The following is a 6,489-nucleotide window of genomic DNA, read 5'->3' as shown; positions in this document are numbered from 1 at the left end:
ATTTTAGGGGTCAAGCTCCCACCCCTCTCATTGTTAGAGTATTTTTGTCATCATGGAAAAGGGCTTGGCACCTGTAGGAACCAAGTTCAGCGTGTCATCCAGCATTCCTCACTCCTATAAAAAGAACGTTCTCTGTTTAGTTTTGCACTGTGTATTTGTGTCATACTGCAAGCACTTGTGTACAGATTGTCATGTGAAAGTGTAGTGACTAGCACTGAACGTCCATATAGCCTACAGTGGAGGGCTTTAATATTATTATATACATATGTATGTTCCTACACATTTGTCAGTCCATTGTTGTGTACTGTAATATTTCCTAATCATAATTCCTGGCTGACTGTGCAATCAGCAAAAAGTGTTTGAGTCTGCAGCGACAGTGTTATTTTTTTCAGGCATAATGATTTGTTTAGGCTATGTGCCCAGCTGTAAATGAAGCTATTTCCTGTTTCTTCTCCGTCTTTTGTTGAGTTATGAAAAGTATTGTAACATTCACTGAAATCATTTTGTTCAATTCAGTACAACATAAAGGGCAAGGTGATCACAGAAGGGCTCGAAACCTTTACTCAGGTAATTATGGACCAGTTAGTGCCAGTTTAGAAATACACAAAACAGCTTTATCCTGAGTAGACCCGGCCGAACAATCTGAGGTCATATGCATTAAACATGTCTCTGAATGTGCTGATGTAAAATCAGCTCTCATTAGCTCAGATTTATAACATTATGTACATAAAAAGGTTTTTAAAATCAGTTTTTACTCTCATCTTTAATATAAAAAATAATACAGATTTGTAATAGGGTTGCATTAACTTTTTATACTTACAAAATTGTGAATGCTGCATGCAATCGTGTGCCAAGGCTTCTTATAAATGTAGATATTTTTTTCTACGCTTGTTTGTACTATCCCTGTTTATTCTTGTGTACATAATTTTGGATATGTTTTTAAATCACACCTTTGGAGTACATTGGTAACACTTGTGTGGTCTCTTACCTGTGTTGTATGTATTAAATCTTAAATGTTTATTGATGTTTTGTTTACTGATAATAAAAACAATATTCTGAAGAAATGAAGTTTGTTTTGGCTAAAATACACACGTCATGATTCAACAAGAAAAATCAAATGAGTTTGTCAGTGTTCTCTTCAAATAATGCTTGCATTGGCTATTTACACAAAAGATATTTCAGTTTTGTTCCATCTTCCACTCAACCCTTACATCCACTGTCGATTTTCCACTCAAAAAGGAAAGGCAAAGCTAAACTTTCTAAATTTGGCGCACACACATATACATATATATAAAACTCTGTTTTTTTTATTTTCAAAAATCATGTTTTTTATTATGTTATCGTGTATTTATTGTGTTTTACTGTGTTAGTTAGCTGTATTTTTTTTTGTTATTTTTTAACCTAATCAAAATAACCCAACTGCAGTTTGAGATTAATTGGAATGCACAATGAAAAAACATGATTTTTTTGTGTTATGTTTTTGCAAATGATCTCTTCATATATATATATATATATATATATAGATCATATTTTATTTATATAATTTATTTTTTACATTTATTTTTAATATAAAGTCATACCCTAAACACACCCCTCAATTAGAGCTGGTATTTGTATAAGAATCCAATGGTTCATGTCACTCAAATAGTGACTTAATTTATCTAGACAGGTTTAGGTCTTATTTTATGAGTCTTCAGATTTACGTTGTAGTTGTGGGTGTTTGAAATGCAGCAGAGAAGAGGAAACACAACTCTCATTAAACCAAGTGCCAGAGGTCAAAGGTGAACACCCAGTGACCTTTTGGTCACTTCTTGTTTCACAAATGGACTACAGGTTGAAAATGAAGTCAACCTTATGGAGGTATTTAGTACCAATCTGCTGTTGTGATGGCAGAAAGATACATTTCTGTAAGATAAAGTTGGCTTTATCAGCGAAAAGTGATAATACAATACAACAGAGTAGCTGCAGGGTTTTAAATGCATTTAAAAGGAATTTTTGACAGACGTTCAGAAAAGTTTCCAAGTCAAAACAAAAGCTCCCTTCATCTTCTTGCTTTAGTAATCCAGTTTCTCGGCTCATTCCCTGCCGATACAAAGTCGAATTTCCGCTCTAGAGCTGACTTTCCAGATGAGCAGTAACATGTTTTTAATGATCAAGAGCTGTTGCAGGCTGGGTTTCAGGTACCTGGCCTGGAGTCCAAAGAATGACCCACATTGTTGGAGGGCATGGCAGCATATCCTGTTCAGTACGGCCATGCTGAGATTTTAATTACTCTGCCGCCGAGCTTTGGGATAGATTGAGCAGCAATGGAAACAAACGTAGCCCTTCTTTACTGTGGGAAAATGCTAACTGTCTGCGTTCAGCATGACTGAGCCACACGTAAAAATATAGGTTTAATATTGCACAAGATAATAAGGCAGTTGTTTATAGTGATTTTAGAATAGACTGCTCATAACAATGATTACTGGTACAGTTAAATGTATACTGGTCAAAAGTTTGGAATAATTAAGGTTTTTACTGTTTTTGTCTCATGCTTACCAAGGCTGCATTAATATTGTGGAATATTACGATTTAAAATATCAGTTTTCTTTTTTAATATATATTTAAAAAGTAAATTATGCCTTTTCAGCAGCCATTACTGTGTCACATGATCATGCAGAAATCATTCTAATATGATAAATTTTTTCAAGATTTTTTTAAGGGTGGGAAGCTCAAAGAACAGCATTTATTTGAAATAGAAATCTTTTATAAATGCCTTTACTGTCACTTTTAAACAATTGAATGCATCCTTGCAGAATAAAAGTATTTTTTAACCCTATACATACCCCAAAATTTTGAATGTTAATGTATCATGGTTTTCACAAAAATATTAAGCAGCAAAAACAGTTTTCAGCATTGATAATACAAAATATTTCTTGAGCACTGAATCAGCATATTAGACTTTTAAGAATTTCACATTATTACTGTCTTCAATGTATTTTGGATGAAATAAAAGCAGCTTTGGTGAGCGTAAGAAATAAAAACACAAAAAACTGAAGTTTTGACCAAAGTTTTTATCTCATCAGGCTTTCATGTAGATTCAAAGTAATTCATATTTATTTAATAATCTGTGACTGAATAAATCATGCATGCTGGACAAAATGTAACTGCTGTTTTGGTGTGTGAATACGCTATCAGTTTCCAGGACAGAGTGGAGACAACAACAGATAATGATGTAAGTGTGAAATCTCGTCTTCAGAGGAAGACGGAGACAGTGGGAAAATATCACAGGACAGACTGGAAGTCTGCTGCGGTGTGATGGGAAGACTTGAGGAAGGACTGGACTGAGAGAAGTGCACAATCACAGCTACAGCTTCCCGGTGACTGAATTACACGATGATGACAGACCCAGGGGAATAAAGACTCAGGATACACCAAAATAGGAATTATCAATCCTAAAAATAGCTTCTGGTGTTCTGAAATTCTAACAAAAACCAGCACTGCAGGAAACACCAACAAAAAGAGTGAGCAAGGCAGAAACAAAAGGACAGATCTAAAAGAAAAACTGATTACTTTTTACATTTTTACTACATTTGACAGAATATTGAAATTAGAATTATTTAATTATTTGCTCTAAAAATTATTAGCATTTGAGCCTAATTATCAGTGATCACATTCAACGGTTTGCTAAAGTCTAATAAAGTTGTTTCTGAAGATCCAGCTGTTTTGTGCGTGTGGCTGCAGCACACGCACACTGCAGTTTTCTAATTCATTAAATTCTAATCTGAGTCTAATTCAATGAAATTCCAGCAGAGAAAAGCCTAAAAGGATTGAGTAAGACTACGCAGCGCTGAATGAACAAGCGCACATTATGTCTGGCATTACACCAGCTGCTGTTCGGTTCATGCTCACCATGAGTCCAAATACACAGACTCTGAGCTTCCGAGTCAACAAAACCTGATCTTTGCAATACAAAAAGAAACATGGCACCCCGACACAAGTTAAAAACACGAATCTTTGTGATCAGGTCAACTTGAAAAGTTATGACCACAAGAGATACGGTGCTAAAATACCTTCTGTTGTTTGCCCAGTGCAGAGAAAAATCTTTAACGGTGTGCATGACGGTTCAGATCTCTACATGGCCAAGCCAATGTAAATCTTAGCTGCTTTCTAAAAACAGGAAAGTGTTGGCAGATAACGAGTGGGAACGTTCCATTGTCTGAACAGACCTCTGACACCAGGTTTTCCTTTGCTTTGCAGACCTGGCGCTGCGGTCACTTTACTAACAGGAGACAGAAGTGCTCCGCACCCCCCACCCAACTCACACTGATTTTCATTTCTTGTGTTTTCAGTTCTTGTGTCTGACTTCTTTGCCTTGACTCAATTTTAATTGTTTAGTCCTTCCTTGTCACTTATGCTTCAATACATTTTTCAACATTACTCAAAAAATATGCCTTCTCATTCTAGTTATTTGGTGGGAATTCCTAATTCTATCAATCATCTGACAATTGTTGTTGTTATTACTAATGCACAAATGTATGTATTTACCAAAAATTCCTGTTCACGTGTTTCTTAAAAATCAAGGATTTATCTTCCAGATCTAACAGGACCTTTATCAAATTCATAGACCTATAAACCAAATATAATTTCTTTTAAAAAAAATAACTGTTCTTAGAGGACGTGGGGTCGGTAGGGCGAGGGTTTGTTTGAATAATTTATTTCTCATGAAAAGCAACAAGATGGCATTCTGACCTAGATATCTAACCCCAATTAAAAATGTATGATCCTGACTTTCTCCTGTGCTTTGAATCATTCCACCAATGCAAATGCTTTAGCCAAGCATAAAGTTTATAAATATATAGGGCTGCAACTAACGATTATTTGGATCATTAGTTGCAGATTATTTGGATCGTTAGTCCCCCCCTGCCATAATAAAAAGAAAACACATTTTAGGAATCTGTCAAAAAATTGTTTAAATCAAAAAATGTTATTGTCATTTATTTATAACTAAATACTTTTATTTATTCACATAACAAAAATGGCCTCCTATGCCCTTCATAGCTTGCGTTCTTGCTGGCATGCTCGCGTGAATTTGTGACATTTATACATAAGGATATGACCGTTAACTGAAAGGTTTTTTTTGCGCTGAGGACGCACACGCATCTGTTAAAGCGCCTGACAGGGCAAGCCATTACGCTAATGCATTAGCTTAAAGCTTAAAATAAAGAATTCTCATGTTTTGGGCAGCTTGGATCACGTAACTCTCCTGCAGCATCTCATTCTGTTTCCTCCACTATTTTAGATGCATTTTGTCCATAGAAATAAGTAATTCAGTGCTTTAATTTGACGCGACCGGCTGAAGTTGGACAAGTATGTAAACTCCGTTGGACGTGCACTGTGGGCAGACCCGATTAATCCATAATGAGAATCGTTGTCGATGATTTTCATAATCGATTTTATCGATTAGTTGTTGCAGCCCTATAAATATATATTTCATATTTATGCCACAAGAAAATTATTTTGATTTTGTCAATAAATGTATTTAAATAATAAATGTTATTTATTTTACCCTGCTTAAAAAAGTTCAAGCAGTGTGAATGGTGCTTATTTTGTTACCTTAACAATTAGCCGAAGCATAGTTCAATTTTGGGCATATTACTAGGATAATAGTTCAACAGTAACACACATTTAGCAGCAACAATAAAAGAAAAGCTGTGAGATCAGAGACATTTAACAACATTGTCTGTTGCAAATCTAATTAACTATTTTTTTGGTTAACAGGTCAGTGCTTATACATCAACCAAAAAAAAAAAAGAACTTCTTTTTGTTTTGCATTACAGTGGGGAAAATATTTATTTGATCCCCTGCTGATTTTGTAAGTTTGCCCACTTACAAAGATATGAAGGGTCTGTAATTTTTATGGTAGGTTTATTTTAGCAGATAGAGACAGAATATCAACCAAAAAATCCAGAAAAAACACATTATATAAAGGTTAGAAATTGATTTGCATTTCAGTGAGTGAAATAAGTATTTGATCCCCTACCAACCAGCAAGAATTCTGGCTCCCACAGACTGGTTATGTATGTGCCCATGTGGAACACAGATTAGTCCTGCCACTTTAAGAAGTTACTCCTAATGTCAGCTCGTTAGGTGTATAAGACACCTGTCCACACAATCTGTATCTTCCATTCCAACCTCTCCCACCACCATGGGCAAGACCAAAGAGCTGTCAAAGGATGTCAGAGACAAGATTGTAGATCTGCACAAGGCTGGAATGGGCTACAAGACCATCAGCAAGAAGCTTGGTGAGAAGGAGACAACTGTTGGTGCGATTATTCGGAAATGGAAGAAATACAAAACAACCATCAATAGGCCTCGGTCTGGAGCTCCGTGCAAGATCTCGCCTCATGGGGTAAGGATGATCATGAGAAAGGTGAAGGATCAGCCCAGAACTACACGGGAGGAGCTTGTTAATAATCTTAAGGCAGTTGGTCCCACAGTCACCAAGCA

Source organism: Sinocyclocheilus rhinocerous, unplaced genomic scaffold (assembly GCF_001515625.1).
Source record: "Sinocyclocheilus rhinocerous isolate Xijiao unplaced genomic scaffold, SAMN03320098_v1.1 scaffold755, whole genome shotgun sequence".
In the NCBI taxonomy this organism is placed as follows: Eukaryota; Metazoa; Chordata; class Actinopteri; order Cypriniformes; family Cyprinidae; genus Sinocyclocheilus; species Sinocyclocheilus rhinocerous.
Note: the sequence above shows the minus strand (reverse complement) of the source record.